We start from the raw sequence: 20,786 nt of genomic DNA on the forward strand, positions 1-20,786 counted from the left end.
CATATTTCGGGCAGGTCATTGGCTGATATTTGCAGTTTTTACATTGGTAGTTTTCCTAAACCCCGTTTCCGTTCCACATTTAAGTAATTTTCAAATTTGCTATCCAGTGGTGTACGTGCTGGAACAAGGTCCCCACAGTGAACCTGTCCTCCATGGTGAAGATCACATACATGTTAGAATAAACAAACATTTAGCCTTAGGAACATGTCAAAAGCATAGATTCCTAAGCTGACTTTGGAAGCCCAGGGAAGGAGCTCTCTCCTGTCCACAATCCACACTTCAGGGAGGTCCCTTTTAGTTCAGTACCTATGTAGAGTGCTTGTCTTGTGAAGACTCGTTTTTTTAGACCAGTCTTATTCATTATTTATTTGTAAATTTATTTACATATATGTGTGCACGTGCCTGAGTTTAGAGGCATCTCCTGGTGCTCTTGTTACAAGCAGTGGTGCGGGAGCTGGGAATTGAACTTGGGCCATCCCTCCAATGGATCTTTCAAGAGCTCCAGGAGGTGTCACAGCCTACCCCAGGCTAAATAGGATGTTGAGTCTCGAAGACACTTAAGACTGGTTAATGGACGATACTCAGGTTCAACCTCAGACACAATAGCCCTAACCAAGGCATCACAAGTTCATTTAGCTGTAGCACATCTCAAGCCCTCACCACAGGGGAGTAGAGATGCCAGGAACTGTTCTTATGCAATGGCTGCCTACCTAGCCTAGGCAACTATACAATGGAAGGGCACTGCCCTCCCCCATCCCAGTCTCCCCTCCCCCAACAGGAAGCCTGACAAGCTGGAGAAGTTACTATTCAACAATGACTTCTAGGGCTGGGGATGTAGCCCAGCCATGGAGTGCTTGCCTAGCAGTATCCAGACCCTGGTTTGGATCCTCAGTACCAACCCAAAACCCAGAGAAAGACTGTGATGCACCCCAGCAGTGGCAGAGCGAGGGTGATGGGTGGAAGGGCTGCTTATTCCCACAAGAACATTCAGCGCTTTGGGGCGAAAGCCTAGTGAGTAAATAATGAACGGTAGTGTAGGTCATGAAGATAGGTACTAGGAAGGCATTACAACGGTCAGGCTGGTGGCCACCAAAAGGGGTTAATTGCTAATTTATGGGAACAAGGGAGCCGCTTCAGGGGAAGTTGTTTTCTTTGCCTGCAGACGGGCAGTGCAGTGTGAGAGAGCTTCCTGCTCTACAGTGCATCTTCCTTTTTCCTGAAAGGAGAGGTTCTTCTTCTTTTTAGTATTTATTTATTTATTTATTTAACAAAATCTTCCTGTTACTAAGGGGCTGCTTCCTGCGGAAAGTCCTGAATAGCGTCTGGTGATTAGAAAACAAAACGCCATGTGTGATAATCACGGGTCAGGATCCTGGTGCTTAAGTCAGGAAGGAAAAAAATAACTGAATTCTCGACTCAGAGGCTGTCCCGGGACCTTTGGGAATCCCTGTTTTTGGTTTCAGCAATTTGTTTTTGGCTTATGAGCAACCTCAGATGGTAACAGCTTTGCTAATTGTATCAGAGCACTGCCACTGTAACTCACTTACGGGTGTGGACACTCCCTCCTCTCTGAACTGTATTTGCTGTTATTGAATCCTCTGATGATCAAGAAAAATGATGTAGACTTCAATGATTGCATTTTCCACCAAGGGAGCTGTTAACTCCCTTGGTGGAAAATGGCGAGAGAATAGACAACAATACGTTCGGACTCTGTTATTGTCTTATCACATTTCCATAAAACACTTAATTAAAATCCAGCCAGGTCCTTCTGGGGAATTTCTCACTAATTTTCAGCATAAACCTGACTGCAAAACGTAGGGAAAGTTAGTTGTGTTATTTTTTTTTTCCCCTTCGGGTAATTTCTTCCGTGCAAAAGTTTATGTAGCTTGCTATTTGCCCATAGCAAATCAGTGGTGGTTCACTCCTGTCCTGTGCTCGCTGCTGGCTGAGTGCCTGGGAAAGAGGGTCAAGGTGATGGGGTGCATCTAGCAAACTAGAGGCGGGAGATCCCTAGTGCTCACTAGCAGGAGAGAGAAGGCAGAGGCGGGAGATCCCTACTGCTCAGTAGCCAGCCACTCTAGCTGAATTCCTGAGCTCCAGGTTCAGTGAGAGACCCTGTCTCGAACTAGAAGGTGACAAGTGATGGGTGAAGATACCTGTCATCTACTGTGGCTTACACTCACACACATCCTACCCCCACCCCACACACTCACATACATACTCTCTCATACTCCCTCTTTCACACACACACACACACACACACACACACACACACACACACGTGCACACAAACATAAAGAATTGAACATTTGAGTTTTCACTAACCACGGGAAATAAAGGCACACTGGTGAAAGCAATGAAGTAAAATTAATATCCCACAAAAAGAGGATAGAAGACAGGATGGCTGGGTAAGTAAAGATATTTGCTACCAGCCTTGGCAACCTGTGTTTGAGCCTTCCTTGGTGCTTGAAGGGAAGAAGAGAATGGCTCTCACAAGTTATCCTCCGACCTGCACACATACACAAATAAAAGTTTTAAAAAGTAAAAATATAGCAGGGGATGGTGGCTCACAACTTTAATCTCAGCCTCCCCTGGGAGGCAATGGCAGGTGGATCTCTGTAGTTGAAGGCTAGCCTGGTCTACAGAGTGAGCTCTGGGACAGCCAGGGCTACGGAGTGAACCTTATCTCAAATGAATAAGCAACAAGCTAAAATAGTAAAAACATAAAAGCTAAAGATAAAAGAAAGAAAAATACATTTCTCTTTGAAAAGAAAGAGAAAGGCAGAAAAGAGGAAGAAATGAGAAAAAAGATGAAGGAAGGAAGAGAGAAAGAAAGAAACAAAGGGAACCAAGAGGAGGGACAGAAGTGGTTTCTCTCCAGGCAGCCTTTTTGCTAGCACCATGGTCTACACCACCAAGAAGGGCTGTGTCAGAAGAGGCTGCAGCCCTGACATCTGGGGTGCGAGAGGGATCTGGTGTAGCTGACTGTATGGCGTGGGCTGAGTGAGTTGACCTTTTCTAGACTCTTTGTTCCATCTGAAATATCATCTCAACAAACTTGTCAGAGGCAGCTCACTTACTGCTTGTACCTCAGTGCCCCTGAACTCTGTGTCCGTTTATGAGGATAGCGCCCATGGATTTATCTCCATGAGATATGTGGACAGCGAGCCAATCCATCCTATTCTGTGCTTTATTAACTCACATATGTGATATCTAATCACTGCCTTTTAAATGATATCTAATCATTTAAAAATAAAATGAAGGTTCTGTTGTTACTAATCCCCAGGTCTCACTCTGTAGGAGGCGATCCAGTGTGGGGCCAGGTACTCGGTCCCATGCAGGCCTATAGTTACCAAGCCTGGCACCCACACATCTTGTTCCACAGGCCCCACGCACCCCCACCTCGAATGGGCAACAGAGCTGAAAGTGCATGCTCCAGCTGTCTCAGCCATTGCTTCATACATTGTTCTCCACAGCCCGGTAAAAACAGAACTCAACAATCAATAACTTATCAAATAGATTTATATGTTAAATTCTCAATCCATAATACATCTAAACAATAAATTCACTGCCAATTAATAAAGACATAAACTGCTCACCTATACAAGATAAAACTGATCTAGTTCACCTTGATCTGAAGCACTCTCCTCCGCCACCTCCATCTTGAATCTCCTCTTTTTCCTTCTCTCTCGCCTTACCAAAACTTTGTCCCTGCCCCACTCTCTACTGTCCAATCATGTATCATTTGACATCAGTCTACACAAGACAATTCCTAATAATGTTGTTAAACTTTATTATTACCAGTGTGTGTGTGTGTGTGTGTGTGTGTGTACACGTATGTGTACACGTATGTGTACATGTTAGAACATACATGCCATGGTGTACCTGTAGAGATCAGAGGAAGGCTCTGTGGACTCAAGTCTTTGCTTTCATCTTTACATAGATTCCAGGGGTTAAATTCTGGTCACCATGCTTCTGTGACAAGTATTTGTCTTTACATGCTGAGCTCTTTTATTCTCTCAGTCCTCACTGACAACTGATCATCCCTTTTCCCAGATGAAATGGCCTATAGATAGGCAGAGACAGCCTGAGAGGTCACATCTGTTAAGTTCAGACTCCATTTTAGAGAACCTGATCTATGTTTGAACCCAGGTAAACTTACAGGCCATTATGTAACATTGGATTCCAAGTGAGTCCCCTAAAAAACCTGAACCTAGCTCCAGTGTCTAGGCTCACTCCAAACAAGACCTGCATCTCCAGGTTATTACCCAAACAGATCTGCACCCCCAAGTTACAAGGCCACCTCGTGCCTAATGAGCACCAATGCAGAGGGAAACATAAACTAATTTTATGATGACTCCCAGCACCAGCCATTTATGTTAAAGGCCATAGTAACTTTCCAATTAGATGCTTGTTCATTCACTACCACCCCCAACTTATTGCTTAAGATAAAGCCTTGCCCCATAGATACTTGGTGCTCCTCATCACCAAACCTGTCCTTCCTGAAGGCGATGCATTGAGGGGCTTGAACTAGCTCAAATAGAAAGACCCCACTGTTATTGCATTGCATTGGCTTCTGTCTGAAGCTAAGACTCTATTTGGAGAGTCTCCTCAAGAGCAAGGCTACCAAGTCCTGCTTGGCCATGTGTAAGGGATGGTATTAAAGGACTGTAGGGGCTTTCACCAGTCTTACTCCCACCGCCTCAGGTCAAGGCTAGGCCGAGTTCCATTCTCCACCCACATTTCTTGGGAGGAGCAGAAACATTCTTGAAAGACTTCAGAATATACTGACTGATAGTCACCTGACCCTCTGATCCCATGGCCTGTCACATGCTTGCTAGCCAATAGATTCAAAGGCCAATATGCTTAGCCAATGAATTTAAATTATAACCTTCCTGATGTAGCCTGTACCCCTAAAAAGTATAAAAATTGCTTCTAACAGCCTTTCGAAGTTGCCTTTCCTCTGGATGTAGGTCATCCCAGTGCACTGAACTAATAAACCTCTTGCTTTTGCATTAATCCCCGATCTCTCATTCATGGGAGCCTCAAATAGATAAGACTCAATTTGGGTCTTACAAAATGACATGGTTCCTGCTTCTGGAACAGAGCCAGCAAAGCATGGGCCTCCACAAGTTTAAGACTTGTTTGTATAATAGTGTACATATCTTTACATTACTCCTTTGAGGAACATCCTCTCTGCCAAAGTCAATGACTCTGTGATGATCAGAGACAGCAGGAGTCTGGGAGGCAATAACATGTCTGTCTCAACAAAATGGCGGAATGCTGCGACCTTCAGGACAGCCCTTAAGGTCGTGAGAAAGAACACTGAAAACATGAGTTTAAAATGCATAATTTCTCAACCATGCAAAATATAAGGATGCAATATGGATTGTATAAGGAGCTTCATAGATCTAAAGAAACAGGGGCAGCTGCACTATGAGCCAGTTTGTCAGAAAGATACTAAGGAAGGAGAGAAAGAGATTTAGGGAGTGGTGATCACAAGGCAAGATCCTATCCAGCTAAAATTTTGGTTTATGCTTACAGAGGTAGGTGGATTCCTGAGCTCAAGGTCATCTGGGGACTGAGCTAATTTAGGTTTAGGCATGGCCAGAATGGTAATTCCAGGGCGGGGTCTCACTCAGCTACCTGTTGTCTGTTCTTGTGCTTGCTGTCTCTTTCGAATGAATCAGGGGACTGGGGCCATGGGATAATCAAAAGGGAACCCGGGGTAAAGGTTGAATTGATATGTAAGATACAATATTGGGCTTTTGATTTGCAAGAGATGAGCTATCTAGAGAGTTTTAGAATAGCAAGAGAAAGCTGTCTCGAGAGCAATCTGGAAAGCCTTCTCCAGCAGGGCATGGGCCAGCAGTTTGTAACCTATGACTTGACGTTAAGTCATTTATTCCATTGTTCTCAAAACCCCTTCTCACAGGGACTCTTCTCCAAGCAGAGCCTGGACCTCAGCACAAGGCTAAAAAGATTTTTTTTCTTTTAGACATTTGAAATATTATACTCTTGAGGTTTTTGTCTTTCACTGTTTATTGTAATACTTACTGCTTGTCTCCAAGATCTAGTACCCTGCCCTCAAGTTAATTCTGATTGGTGAATAAAGGCACCATATTGACAAATGCGGAGTACATGTTTCTATCTAATTTAATTTAATTCAGTATTAAAGGAAACTGAGACAGAAAAAAAAAAAGGAGAATTTAGTAAATTCTAGAGTATCAACAAGAGGGTTAATAATATACATTCATTAAATAGTAAACAAGGTAGACGTATCAAAAGTGAGTGTGACATAGTTGTTTTTTAAAGTAAAATATATAAGATGTATCATGATTTGTAAATAAAATATGGAAGATCTGTGGAAACAATACAGAAACACTTCTGTGGAATTACGTGGAATTGAGGGTAGTTTCTTCCTTTTATATTTGGACTGTGTGTGACATGTGTATATGTGTGTGTCTGTGTGTGTGACGTGTGTGGTGTGTGACATGTGTATATATGTGTGTGTGCATGTATGGATGTGTATGTGTGTGTGTATGGTGTCACATGTGTGTATGTGTGTGTTATAAACAGACATGAGTCTGGTTATACATGCCACACTATGATGCTGGAGAATGCCAGGGGCCATCCTGTTGAGTCAGGGTATTCACTGAGTGGGAGTTATTAGTTTGGCTGGCTAGCCCTCAAGTTCCCAGGATCCATCTGTTCTCAGCACTGCCCCATCCCTGCGACTCCCCAGTGCTGAGGTGACAACTCACTAGCATGTCTGCTTTGTACATGAGTTCTTGGAATTGGAGTTCAGGCTCAGAGAAACACTTTTACCTACAGAACCAACTTTCCAGCTCCCACTGTATTTTTTGATCCAGGGTTACTTGCTGTCCGGAAGCTGGTGAGGTAGCCTTGGCTGCTGGCTAGGTAGTCACGTCCATGGTGTGGGGACACAGGCATGTGTGAATTACTGCTATACCTGACAGATCAGAAATACTTTCTTTCTTTCTTTCTTTCTTTCTTTCTTTCTTTCTTTCTTTCTTTCTTTCTTTCTTTCTTTCTTTCTTTCTCTTTCTTCCTTCCTTTTTTTCTTTCTATTAGATACTCTTTGTATTTACATTTGAAATGTTATCTCTTTCCCCTACCTCGCTACCCTCCCTCTGTACTGGTTGGTGCTCTAGCTCCCAATCACCCTCTCCACCTCAGTGCCTTGGCTTCCCCTACATTGGGAAAACAGGCCCTCACTGGACCAAAGGGCTCTTCTCACATTGATGCCAGACACTGCTATTCTCTGCTGCATATGCAACTGGAGCCATGGGCCTCTCAATGCATGTTCAATAGTTGGTGTTCTAGTCCTTGGAAGCTGTGGAGGATTTGGTTGGTCAACAATGTTGTTCTTCCCATGAGGCCACAACCCCCTTCAGTTCCTTCATTCTCCCCCCCCATAAATTCTTTAAGATGTATTTTATTTTAAATTGTGTCTGTGTGTCTGTGTTTGACTATGTGCACATGAATGTCAATGCTCACAAGCGGCCAGAAGAGAATGTTGGATCCTTGGAACTGAATTTACAGGTGGGGTAAAAGCACATGACATGTATGCTGGGACTGACCTCAGGTTCTCTGTGACAGCAGCAAGAGCTGCTGGCCTCTAGGCTGTCTCTTTAGCTCCAGAAAGGCTTCTGGTGTTGGGGACCCTTACAGTTCTGTGAACCTGGGCAATTCGCAGGATGCCCAATCTGAAAACGGTGCCCCTATGAGAAAATCAGACTTTGAGAGCTGTGGTGCCTCGTGCTTGCAACGCTTCAACCGGAGCGGGAAGCTGGGGTCATGAGTTTAAGGTCAGCCTGGGCTATGTACTGAGAGTCTAAAATGCAAAACAAAAGCAAGAAAGCAAGAAAAAAAAATCAGGCTTCAAAAACGTTTTCTGTTGAAATCCAGATGTTTGTGACTTTTTTTTAGGTGCTGTAATTTCTGGATTTCTGGGATGGTACTATTAATGGAGAGAGAGAGAGAGAGAGAGAGAGAGAGAGAGAGAGAGAGAGAGAGAGAGAGAGAGAGAGAGAGAGAGAGAGAGAGAAAGAGAGACAGAGAGAGAGCAGCCTCAGGCATGCATTCCTTTGCATGCTGCTGAGAGTTGGGTTTGGGCTGATGTGTTTAAACACACACGGCATGACAGACTTCTAATTAAAACTATCTAGTGATGGACTGACAGGCAGAAAAACATTCTTAGTTCTCATGTATCATTAATTTTGTGCAAAGTGTTCTTACAGTCACAGGACCGTGTGCAGCCAGCAGGTTTTAGCCTTTTGCTTTCAGCCCTCCCTCACCGGTGGCTGATTTATCACTTGGGTTCCAGAGGACTAATAAAGGAGAGGGAGTCTATCCATTCTTAATCGTCATCTACGTCACATAAGGAGGAGAAACCTAAATGCAAGCACATCATTCCCCGGGCTGAGGGAAAGTGAATGTGTTGGGAAGAGAAATATCATCCATTTACTTCCAGTCTCTTCTCTATATTGAAAATATATTTGAGCTTGTCAGCAATTCTAAACACAGGCTTCCTCATATCAAATACTTGAGCTTTGTTTAAAATAATTCAGTATTCTCTCTCCTCCCTCCTTTCCTTCCTGTCACATCAAAAGGACGCTGGGCTCTGTCTAGTTCTCAGTGCATTTTTTTTTTTTTTTTGTCCTTGAGGAACTATCTATGGCATCCTAAGAAACTGTCTCAGTGTCCACTTTCCTTCTGGCCAGCCTTTGCCACAGTTGCTTTTGGCTCAGTCTCTTGATACAGTTACACCAGAAGAGACAGGGTTGTGGACTTTGTGGGCTGGGTGTTTTTGGAGCCTGAATTTCCACCACCCTTAGAGAGGAGAAGCCCTGTAAGAATGCAGGAGAAGATAAAAGAATATTTTTCTTAGATTAAAAATCAAAATAAGAGCTCTGTTCTCCCTGTGGTGTCTTAGCAGTCCTCAAACCTAAGGCACTAACTGGTTAGCAGAGAGGGGGCAGTTGATTTTCTCCATGTAGGTGGCCGCGGATTGGTCCCCAGAGGCAATCCCTCCCAAGAAGAACAGAGCTCATAGCCTGGGTGGTCAGAGCCGCCCTCCCTGGAAGATGTGAGGTCAGGACCAGGTGAGCTGGAGAGCCGGGAGCCTCAAGGTGGGAGGCCTCATGGAAACTCTTCTCTTGTTTTCTGTTCTTTTAAACAGGCATAGTATTATTGCTCTCTATAGGAAGACTGAGTCAGTCCTCCCCAGCAGAGAACAGTACTGAGAAGTGTGGTGTGAACCCAGGAAACCCTGGCAACTCGAACCACCGTTGACACATAGTGCTGTTCCAAATCTAAAGGTCTATCACATCTGCTTCCATTTCCAGGGCTCACAACCGTCTTGTCACTCTTAGGACCTACTAAAGGCTCATTCCTTCTCTGCGAAGCTGTCCCTGACAACGGCCATCCCACCCAGATTGCCATGTTTCACCTGCTCATCAGGCAAGCCACCCTTTGAGGAACAAAGCCTTATTAAAACTGGTTGATGAGCCGGGGAGACGGCTGGGTGTGTAAGGCAAAGGAGCAAAAGTTTGGAGTCTGTGTATAATCCCAGTATGCCTACTGTGGATGGGGCGGGAAGACAGATTCTCTGGGAGCTGGTGGGCCAGCTTAGTGTACACAACCCGCCAACAAACAAGAAACTGTATCAGACAAGATGCGAGATGGAGACACCTGATATGCGCTCACCTATATTTGCACACACAAACTCGTGTGTCACAAGACACACAAAGACAGAACACATATTTAAAAAGTATTTAACTAAGAAGTCCACAGGCAAACTGCTCACCAATTCTGTCCATTCTGGGGCAACAACGTAGCAATTGGGACAGTGTATCCAACTTGTGAAGATTAAAACTCATGGTCATCTTGACCAGCCTTAGATTCACCGGGAACACATCTCTGGGAATGTCCACTAGGATTCGTAAAGAAGTACTTAACTGTGGGGTGCACCACGGGCGTGGGGGTACCATCCTAGGGGTAGGGTCCTAGTCTAAATACAAAGGAGGGAACATGCTGAGCACGGACATCGCCTCTCGGTGTCTCCTGACAGCAGATTCAGTGTGACCAGCTGCCTCCTCACGGGCTCCTGCGCCTTCTCCTTTGAGACAGACTACTGTATCTTTAAATGTGAGCCCAAGGCGCCCATCTTTATGTTCACCCACAGCAATGAGACGAGTGCCTGCACTTCTGAGAGAGTCTTGAACAGAATTTCAGGAAGAGAGTAACAGTCGACAAAAGGGGCGTGGCCAAGCCCCTCCCCCTTTCTAAAAAATATTCCTGCCTTATTTAACTCTTCCCACAGACTTCCTCGAACCCGTGACTTGCTTTTCATACCAGAGATCTCTGACTCTTAGATGTTACATGGGCCTGCACATAGTAGGTCTAAACTACTTACTTGTTGAATTAAAAAAAAAAAAGAAAACAAAATCTTCATACACTGCAGATGGGACTGGGAACTATTCCTGCCACTGTAGAAATCTGTAGAGAGGTTCATCCAAATTCCTGCTGAGTCACCCCACCTTACTGATCAAATAATCTGTCTGTTGGTGTTTCTCCTTCCTCCACCACTGAGGTAATTAGTCCTTTTTTTTTTTTTTAAATATTTATTTATTTTATTTATGTGAGTACACTGTAGCTGTCTTCAGACACACCAGAAGAGGGCATCAGATCTCATTACAGGTGGTTGTGAGCCACCAGGTAGTTGCTGGGAATTGAACTCAGGACCTCTGGAAGAGCAGTCAGTGTTCTTAACCACTGAGCCATCTTTCCAGCCTTTTTTTTTTAAATTTTTTTTTCTGTGTATTCACTTTACATCCCCCTCACTGCCTCCCTCCTGGTCTCCCCCTCCCAACTGAGTCAGACCGAGGTGTACACCCACAGCCAAACAGTGGATGGAGCTTGGGGACTGTAATGAAAGAATAGGAGGAAGGATTGTGGACCCCTAAGGGGATAGGAACTCCACAGGAAGCCCAACAGGATCAACCAACCTGAGGGCAAGTAAGTGTCTCCTTTGGTTTCCAGAAGAAGTGAGGCTGACTTTCTAACCTGAGAGTGGTTCTGCAGAGTGCTAATCCTAGACCTCAAGTCTGAGGCCAGCCTGGACTCTATCACTAGACCGTGTTTTAAAACAATAGAGATAAAGAGGTGGCAGGGGCGCGGGGAGTGGGGAGAGAAACATTGAAAAGATGGGGTAGGAGGAAAGGACAGGGGGAAAGAATAGAATGGGAAGGGGAAAAGGAAGTTGTTTTTCCACAGCAGGAAGAAGCAGAGAATACAGGGCCAGGTCTTTGAACCTTACCTTCCTGTGATGGTTAATATAGTGTTGACCTCTTTGTTTTCCTCACTATCTAATGTCACAGAAGGATGTGGACAGCGCCTTCCTGTGTGGAAAGCCCAACTTTCTCTCCATTAGCTACAGTTCAGCACAGTGTCTCTCCAAGGCTTGGCAATCTGTTCTGAGGGGATGGGTAATGCTCTCCGGGGCAGTCTCTACGGCCGTCTGTCAAGTTCCTTCTTGCCTGTTGTTTATAATACTGCCATCACTGCCTTTTGGACATGAATGGATGAAGTGATTTCCTACCTTATGTATCGCTCAGGCACATCCCTCCTTGTCTTTCCCTGTGTAACACCTCAGAGTGGTTTCTGGACTGAGCTGACTCATTGCTTGTGACTAATTCTGGTACATTTCCTTCACAAAGAATGATGTGATAGTTACTCTAAACAAAGACAAATGTTCCACAATAATGAGCAATAGAGTTGTGAGTAATTGACAGAAACATCTTGCCAAGTGTGCCTACTGAATGCCTTTGTAAATGACAAGGAGAAATGTTCACTTAGAAGCTGCAGAGAAACATCTCTTTTAGCCATGAGTGAGGGGAGTTGAACCAGTCACTGCACCCCTACCTGGCCCCAAGGATGATCAGAAAAAAATAAAATAAAATAAATAAAATAAAACAGGGACCATTGTTGGCTCTGGCTGAGGAGAGTCTGAGGCTCCTGAAACAGCCCCTTGGCCTCTATTTCCTGGCTAAGCAGTGCTGAGCTTGGCAGGACTGGGAGCAGGGGTGGGGGTGGGGGACTGCTGCTGATCCACTCAGAAGAAATGAGAATGTCCGGAACAGCATTGGACAGGCCCAACCCCAGCGACATGGAGGCAGCTGGCCCTTAGCTTTATTCAAAAGAAGCTACAGTTAAAAAGTATCCAAGGGCACCTGGCTTCATTGATATAGCAGAATTCTCCCGGCAAAGATGGGAAATTTATGTTTCATTCTGTGTCCAAACAGGAATAGAAAATGGCCAGGTTGGTTAACTTTCTGTGGGTGTGTTGCTGGCTGCTGGCGCTGAAGTGTGCAGAGGGAGAACAGAAACTTGGGAAAGATACATGGAGAAAATCAAGAACAGTAGTAGCTGGTGTGACCTGCAAAAAAAGACACGAAAGTAAGTCGGGGGTGTAGAAAAAGAGAAGGACCTTAGACTGGGATAGAGTCAGAGTGTGTTTACAATGCATTGCAAATGTGTATAGAATTGTCCAAAATTAAATGCACATAATCAAACCCATAATTATTTATCTGTGAACATACAGGCACACAGTAAGCAGTTGTGGGAAGACCGTTTAAATAGTTTTTATCAGTTAAAGTGAAGAACTTATTACATTTTTGTTTTAAATTAAATTGTTTTAAAAACAAGGTCTATTTAATTTTTGGGGTGTGTGTGAGCATGTACTCGAAGGTGCTTGTGGGATTCAGAAGAGAATATCTGATCCTTTGGGACTAGCATTAGAGACAGTGTGAGCCACCGCACATGGGTGCTGGGAACGGAATACTGGTCCTCTAGAAGAGCAGCTAGTATTTCTTAACTATTGAACCCTCTCCAGCCTCTTATTTTTAACATAAAAGATATACATCTAAATTCATGATACACCATTAGAAACCTGGATAATACTTTTACGTGTATGGTGTATGTGCACATGAATGTTTGCATACATGCATCCACTTATGCTCAGAGGCCAAAAATGTCATTCCTATGAGTATGGGGAGTACAGGCATATGCGAGGTAGCAACAGGCATCTTACATTGGTGCTGGTAATTTGAACTCAGAACTTCATGCTTATGTAGGGAGTACCCTCAGAACTCTCTCTCCAGCCCCTAAAAAGAACGTTAGGTTTTTCTCTTGCATGTGTGTGTATAAGCATGTGTGTGTGTGTGTGTGTGTGTGTGTGTGTGTGTGTGTATGAGAGAGAGGGGGAGAAGGGGAGGGGAAGGGAGGGAGAGGGAGAGAAAGAGAGGGGAGAGGGGAGGGAGAGAGAGAAGGAGAGAAAGAAAGGGAGGGTGGGAGAGGGAGAGAGGGAGAGGGAAAGGGAGAGAGAGAGAATATCCATATGGAGTCAGAGAACAACTTGTGGGAGCTGAGTCTCCATCATGTGGGCTCTGGGGATCAAAGTCATCAGACTTGGTGGCCAGTGCTTTGCACACAGAGCTTTTTTGCTGCCTTTCCAGTATTTAAAGTATATAACTTTATAGAGTTCTGATAATTCCATGCATGTGTTTGAAGACCCAGTCAGGTCGGTTACCGTTACTATTACCTTAACCTTTTTTTTTTTTTTTTTTTTTTTTTTTTTGAGGTGAGGTCTCACAAAGCCCAAGATGGCATCGAACTTACTATTAAGCAAGGTTGGCTTTGAACTCCCAAGGTCTTGCCTTTCCCTCCCAAGTGCTAGGGTTAAAAGCATGCGCCACTATGCCTGGATACTACCTTCTTAGAGTTTAAAAATTTAACATGAAATAGTTGTGCATTTTCTGGAGTACAGTGTGCTATATCAACATGTGTGTTGTTTTTTGTTGCTGAACAACATTCCATTGTGTATGTATGGCACATTTTCTTCATGCACCTGATGGACACATAGCTTGGTTCCATGTTTTCATTATTATGAATAAAAAGTCACTGGACGTGGACTCAGCATCTCTTTGATAAGCTGACTTACTCCCTTTGGATAGAAACTCACTCATTGGGAAAGCTGAAGTACATATAGTTACGGCTGTTTTTAGTTTCTTAAGAAATCACCATATTGTCATGGGAAAAACTTCTAAATTAGTTGTAAAAGAACCCAGATGTAAGACTGGCAAGATGGCTCAGTAGTGAAGGAGCTTGCCGTGAACTCGTGATCTGAGTTTAATTCCTAGTACCTGTGAAGGTGGCAGGAGAAACTGTAGGACACTGTTCTTTGAATCCTATACAGACATCACAGCATGCATAACCCATGCATATCTCACACAGGTAATAGTAATAAATAGATAAATAAATAAAGTTTGTAAAAGCCAGTTGTGGCAGAGAGCTGTAGTTCTAGCACCATGGAGGTGGAGTTGGGAGGGTCAGGAGTCCAAGCTCACTTCTGCTACATAGCTAGTTTGAGGTCAGCCTGGGCTACCAGAAACCCTGCCTCAAAGGGAGAAAACGTTTTTAAAAATACAAGAAAACAAATTACCGAGAGTTTACCTTTAAATAATGAGTTGTCTTAAAGCAATGGGAAAAGAAGGATGTCAAGTGTGAAAGAATCCTGCGTATAGAGCTGCATGCCTTTAATTGCGGCACACGGGAGGCAGAGGCACAGGATCTCTGTGAGTTCCAGGTCAGCCTCATCTACATAGAGAGTTCCAGAACATTTATATATATATATATAGTGCAATGCTGTCTTGAAAACTAAATAATAATAACAATAGTAGTATTAGCAGTAGTCTTAGTCAGTGTTCTATTGCCATGAAAAGATGCCATGACCACAGCAACTCTTACACACAAAAAAGCATTTAATTGGGGCTGGCTTATGGTTTCAGAGGTCTAGTCCATTATCTTGGCAGGGGGCATGGTGGCATGCAGGCAGACATGGTGCTGGAGAAGTTGAGAATATTACATCCAGACCCACAAGCAGCAGGAAGAGAATGCCACTGGGCCTGGCTTGGGCTTTTGAAGCCTGAAAGCTCAGCGTGGAGACATATTTCCTCCTGCAAAGCCACACCTCCTAATCTCTCTTGTAAGCGGCACCGATCCCTAATGACCAAGTGTCCAAATATATGAGCCTATAGGGGCCATTCCTATTCAGACTGCCACACTAATAATAGCGATAACAATCATAATCATAATTAATTAAGTGCTGAGGCAATGGCATCTCAAAAATAAATGTTCCAATTCATGGACTCCTTTGAACTGAGAACACTGGTCAGGACTCAGGCAGCTGCTTCCTCTGAGTTCTTCCCATCCACCCCAAGACCCTCTAAGAGCCATCTTGAGCCCCTTCCCAGAACCTCATCAGCTAGGGTACTGGGAGGGGAACTGGAAAGCTGACACCATTCTCAGATGGGCTGTCACTTCCTCTTCTGGGGGCTTCCCTAGACAACTTCCCCACTTGATGTAGGCTGATGTCTGTATGCAGGTGAAGGCTGGCGCTAGTTGGGTCAAGGTGATACATGATTGGACGTTAGAGAGTGGGGCGGGAACAAAGTTTTGGTAAGGCGAGAGAGAAAGAGTAGGTGGAAGAATCAAGATGGAGGCGGAGGAGGACTTTCTAGACGATAAGTAGATTTGATTATTTCTAAAGATTTCTATGGGTCAATTTTTCTTATCTACGTGGGTGGTTTATACCTTGTCAACTGTTTTCAAGCTTATTGTGTGGATGGATTATGGGTTGAGAATTTAACATATAAATCTGTTTGATAAATTATTGACACATGATTTTACCGGGCTGTGGAGACAGTGTGTGAAGGCAATGGCTGAGGAGCAGCTGAAACATGTGGATCCAGCTCTGTTGCCTGCACTGAGTGAGAAAGTGCAAGGCCCGCAGAGGTGTGTGTGCTAGGCATGGTAACTACCCTCCTAGGAGACCTCACGAAGAGGGTGGCGGAAAAGAGAGACAGCGGGAGGGCGGCTTGTGGACCCGTGGCAGAGTAGCGGCCCAGTCCACACTTGCCATGTGGCCCTAATGGTGCCGGCAATAGCACGGGACAAACGGTTACCACATTGTTTATTTACTGCAACAGCTCGAAGGGCTTTTTCTACATCGCAAGCCGCCCTGAGCCCCAGCCTCAGAGAAACTGCTGGCTCTCTCAGCAGTATCCAGATTCAGTCCTTTGGTGCAGGGCACCATGAAAGCTTTACTCTGACTCTTACGGAGCCTTTTACTTTATTTTTCTCTTGCAAATTTTGTTTTATGTGAATTTAATTTGTGGCTCAGCCAAGGAACTCAGAAGGGCAGTGGAAACCACTGTTCATTCCCTTACCCTTAAGCAAGCTGAGAATTAAGAACACTAATATTCAGTTGTTGACACCCCCTGTGGATGTACCCCTACATAGGAGTTGCGACCTGCACAGGGCCTGCACATCAGATAGCCTGCATATCAGATATTTACATTATGATTCATAACAGTAGCAAAATTGAAGTTATGATGAGGCAGTGAATTAATTTTATGGTGGGGGGAGGGGTCGCCACAACGTGAGGAACCGTATTAAAAGGTTGCAGCACTGGGAAGGTTGAAAACCACTGTTCTGTACAAACCGTCAATCTATAGTCAATTTCCATCCCCACCCAGACTATCCATACTGTAGGCTGTATTCACCTAAGTAGAGGAAGACTGTGAATGCTTTGGTTATAGAAAGGCACAGCTGGAGATGTTTCCGGCAGCAGGGGTAAGAGGCAGGAGGGAAGTGAGCAGCCCTGGTCTGTATATTACGGTTCTACCCGGAAAGCAAGGGCGGTTGAGGTAGGGCAAGTAAATATTTTTTAAGTTAATGAGCAGTTACTGCAATTTTACATGACACTTTGAACTTGTGCCCTGGCTCACTTTTCCTTCCACAGTCAACATGCAACCTTTTGAAATACATTTGCAGAGTTAAATTAGCGTTAACACGTTTTAAAAAGATCTTTCCAAAAGGGCAGAGACGTGCTTTGGTTTGCTTCTGGCTGTCAAACTGACCCTATTTTCCACCTCTTTAAGTCTACAGATTTCTGTGTCCTAGCTCAGAGAATATGTTGCAGCTTGGGGGGGGGGGCTTACAGGAAGTAAAGGGACCCAAATCTAGGTCTAGGACCCTCCTCAGGGGAGGAGAGAGTCACCCCATCACCTTTTTCCTGCTAGAGCCCATTTAAAGCAGCGGATGCTTTGTCTGCCTTCCTAGGTCGCTATAACTGGCACAGACACTGCGAGCTTTGCTCCAGCACGTTGAAAACCCAGGTATTGGCCATGCTTTCTGTCCCCGCCTGCACAGACGTACTACAGTGACTGAGGCGAGGGACACTGCCGGACCCTTTGCCTCAACGAGCTTCACTCTGGTACAGTTCAGTTGCTAGGGATGTCAATCTCTAGAGGCTGGTGGTCTGAGGATTGCTTCTGTTTAGCTTCCCTCTTACTGCCTCCTACACTGCCTCCCCTCTCCACCCTCTCCTTCCCTCCCCTCTCCTTCCTTTCCCTCGTCTTGCCTCCCCTCTTCTCTCTTCCCTTCACCTCCTATTCTAGTCTTCTCCTTCTTTCTCTCTTCCCCTCTTCTGGGAATGACTTCCCAAACAATTATTTCAAGTGAAAAGAATCTTTATCTCAGGCTCTGCTTCTATGAAATTCAACTCAAGACACTGCATAAAAATCGAGTCCTAAAACACCAGCCATTGAGCACACATTGAGAGACCTATGGCTCCAGTTGCATATGTAGCTGAAGATGGCACTGTCTGGCAACAATGTGAGAAGAGGCCTTTGGTCCAGGGAGGGCTTGTTTTTCCAGTGTAGGGAATGTCAATGGGGTGGAGAGGGTGACTAGGCTTGAGTGCACCTTTGTGAAGACAAGTAGAGGGGTAGGGAGGAAGGGAGTGGGATGGGGGAGGGGACAACATTTTAAATGTAAATACAGTCCTCTGTAACAGAAAATATAAATAAATAAATAAAACAAAAACCATAAAAATCGAGTCCTTTAGCTTATCAAAATTACCAAACACTTGAAATTATTCAAAATGTAGATGGAAGACACAAGGCATTGTGCTCAACAGCATTTTTTGTTTGTTTGTTCCGTTGAGACAGGGACTCATATTCACTTTGTAGCTGAGGGTAGCCCTGAACATGGTTCCCTCCTCCTTTAGTTTCTGTAGGTACCACTGTGCTCAGCTTAAGCAGGTACTGGGATGGAATCCTGGGCTTCATGCATGCCAGGTAGAGAGTCCACATTCATAGCTACATCCTCAGCCCCCTCAGTGCCACATTCAACAGTCCTAGACAACGACTTTGCCTAAGGAGGCAAGCCTCAGACTTCAGCGCTTGTCATGATCCCGGCTACATGGGCACTGTGTCCTTCCCAAAGCTTGTGCACCTGAAACTTCAAAGGGTAAAGGATGGAAGTGAACAGGGAGGGGACAGCGTGGGGAGCAGAAGAGACACTGCTTTTCAGGTGTCAACTTTAAGACCACATGGATGTATAATTCCATACAACTTTTTATTTTAGACTGAATCCTCGGATATTGAATAGAGTAACCTCTTTTACTGCGTACGGGACCCTGGCTGGCACTAATAGTCAACTGTCTTGGCAGGCTTGGTTTCCTCGATCTCAGAAGACAGCCAGCGGTAAGCGCGATGTCGCCGTAGCACTTCAATGGACTAGATCTTCCAGGCCAGGCAGGCCAGTCGACATCACATCTGATGTGTTCCCACTCCACCTCGTCCTTCGCTGTCCAGGGCTCAAATGGACTCAGCCCAAAGAGAGTGCCGATCCAGTTATACACAAACTGTGGCAAGGGCTAAGGGATGAAGGTCCTGTGGGTCATGCCAAAGATGTACTTCACCAAATGGGTACCGATTTGGCCCGACGAAGGCACAGGTTTTTCCTATGGCATCTGGATCTTTAGCCGCATTAACACTCCCCTTGGAAACATCTGCAACATACACAGGTTGTTTCACTGTCCTAAAGCCCAAAGAAACAAGAGGCACAGCAAGAAACCAACGATAATCTGCAAAGTGATTAAGGAACCTGTCCCCCCTTCTGAACATGTGGGACGGCCGTATGATGGTGGCTTCAGGAAACACAAACCTCACTTCCTTCTCTCCCACTGCCTTGCTTCTCAGGGACTTAGACAAGCTCTTCATACTGGCATTCAGGTGTGAAACATGAATAAATCTCCCAACCCTAGCTTCCTTGGATGCCTGAGCTATTTCTTGAGGAATATTCATGAAAACATCCTCAGAATCAAAGTTTCTGGTTCCCCATTCCCGCCCAATAAGCTTGATGACCCCATTGCTGCGCTGCTTTCCTGATAGAATCCTTGTCTCGCGAATCCCATTCCAAAAAAGTAAGCTGGCTCAGGTCACTCATTAGACGAAGGTGCACGGTGTCATATAGATCACACAAATACGGTATGATCACTTGTGACCCCATTCGTCCAAGATGGCTGACAACATATTGACCCAGGAATCCTGTTGCTCCGAACACCGTGGCCACAACTCCACTGACAGATGAGCGACCACCTTTCCCATGAGGTATGACAGCAGGGTGAAGCTGGCGGTGGGATGAGCCACGGAACACAGATGTGGCTGCTGCACTAACGGCAGGACGTGACATTGGAAGCGCTCTAACAACCCGAAAGCAGACGGGGGCCGCCATCTTCTCCCACAATCCATACAACTTTTTAAAAGAAAATTAATTTTTAGTGGCAATGAAGACATGAAAATTATATATATTAATTGAGGCACCATGTGATATTTTTACTTTTCCCATTTTGTGTAAGGCAGGCCCTTTCTTTCATCTAAAGCCTTTTCTTTATGGTGTAAATGCTTATTGCCTCTCTTGGTTTGGTAACTGTGCTCACCCTACTGGGCAGCCTTGTCCAGAGCATCTAAGGTCGTATCCTCTATGCTGAGCACCTTCCCTGCTCTCATTCCTGTTCTCCCAGCCTCCAGTAATGAATACCATCTACTTTCCAGTTCTATATGAATCAACTCCATTTTATACATACATACATATATATGTTATAATTTCATGGCTTCTTTTCTTTTTTATCTTTCTTTTCTTTGAGACAGAAATTCTCTGTGTAGCCCTGGCTGTCCTGAAACTTGCTCTGTAAACCAGGCTGCCCCTGTCTTCTGGGTTCTGGGACTAAAGATGTGCACTACCACTGGCTCAGCCTCTTTTTCTTTAATTGTTGGTGGTGGCAGCAATGGTATTTGTGTGTGTGTGAGTGTGTGTGTGTGTGTGTGTGTGTGTGTGTGTGTGTGTGTGTGTGTGTGCATTCCTAAACACACAGATACAACCTGCTCAGCCTGTGTCATGATTCTTGCAAGTACATGTTATCAAGGCTATTTGGCACTGGATAAGCAGTGTGCCCCCTCTCCTGGGGAAAATTATTTCCCACTTTCCAGGTGTCTTAGTTGCCTGTGTTTCTTTATCTAGAGATGATGCCTCCTTAGTGTTCTAGCTCCTACATTAGCATGTCTATGGGTGCTGTCCTTGGTCAGGTCACATTTAGGCAGCCATGTCTGTGTGAGACTTCCTGGGAAGAACTTCTAGTACATCCAGGAGACATAATCTCATAAGCAGACTTCCAGTCCTCTGACTTCTACAGTCTTTTTTCTTCTCTTCTTTTCTCTTCTCTTCTCTTCTCTTCTCTTCTCTTCTCTTCTCTTCTCTTCTCTTCTCTTTTTCTTTCTTTCTTTTTTTGGTAGCATTAATGATATTATAATTGGGGGATTAATCCTTTTTTTATTTTTTGTTGGCTATTCTCT

General features: G+C 44.7%; 1 pseudogene across 1 annotated transcript; it reads right to left on the bottom strand.

Moving 5' to 3' along the window:
- Positions 1 to 18,578: 18,578 nt before the first annotated feature.
- On the bottom strand, positions 18,579 to 19,668 carry LOC308436504 (NADH dehydrogenase [ubiquinone] 1 alpha subcomplex subunit 9, mitochondrial-like; annotated as a pseudogene). Its single transcript has one exon. The product of its transcript is annotated as an NADH dehydrogenase [ubiquinone] 1 alpha subcomplex subunit 9, mitochondrial-like (transcript).
- Between the last annotated feature and the right edge of the window lie 1,118 nt (positions 19,669 to 20,786).

The sequence above is a fragment of the Micromys minutus genome (genome assembly GCF_963924665.1).
Source record: "Micromys minutus genome assembly, chromosome: 24".
Lineage (NCBI taxonomy): Eukaryota > Metazoa > Chordata > Mammalia > Rodentia > Muridae > Micromys > Micromys minutus.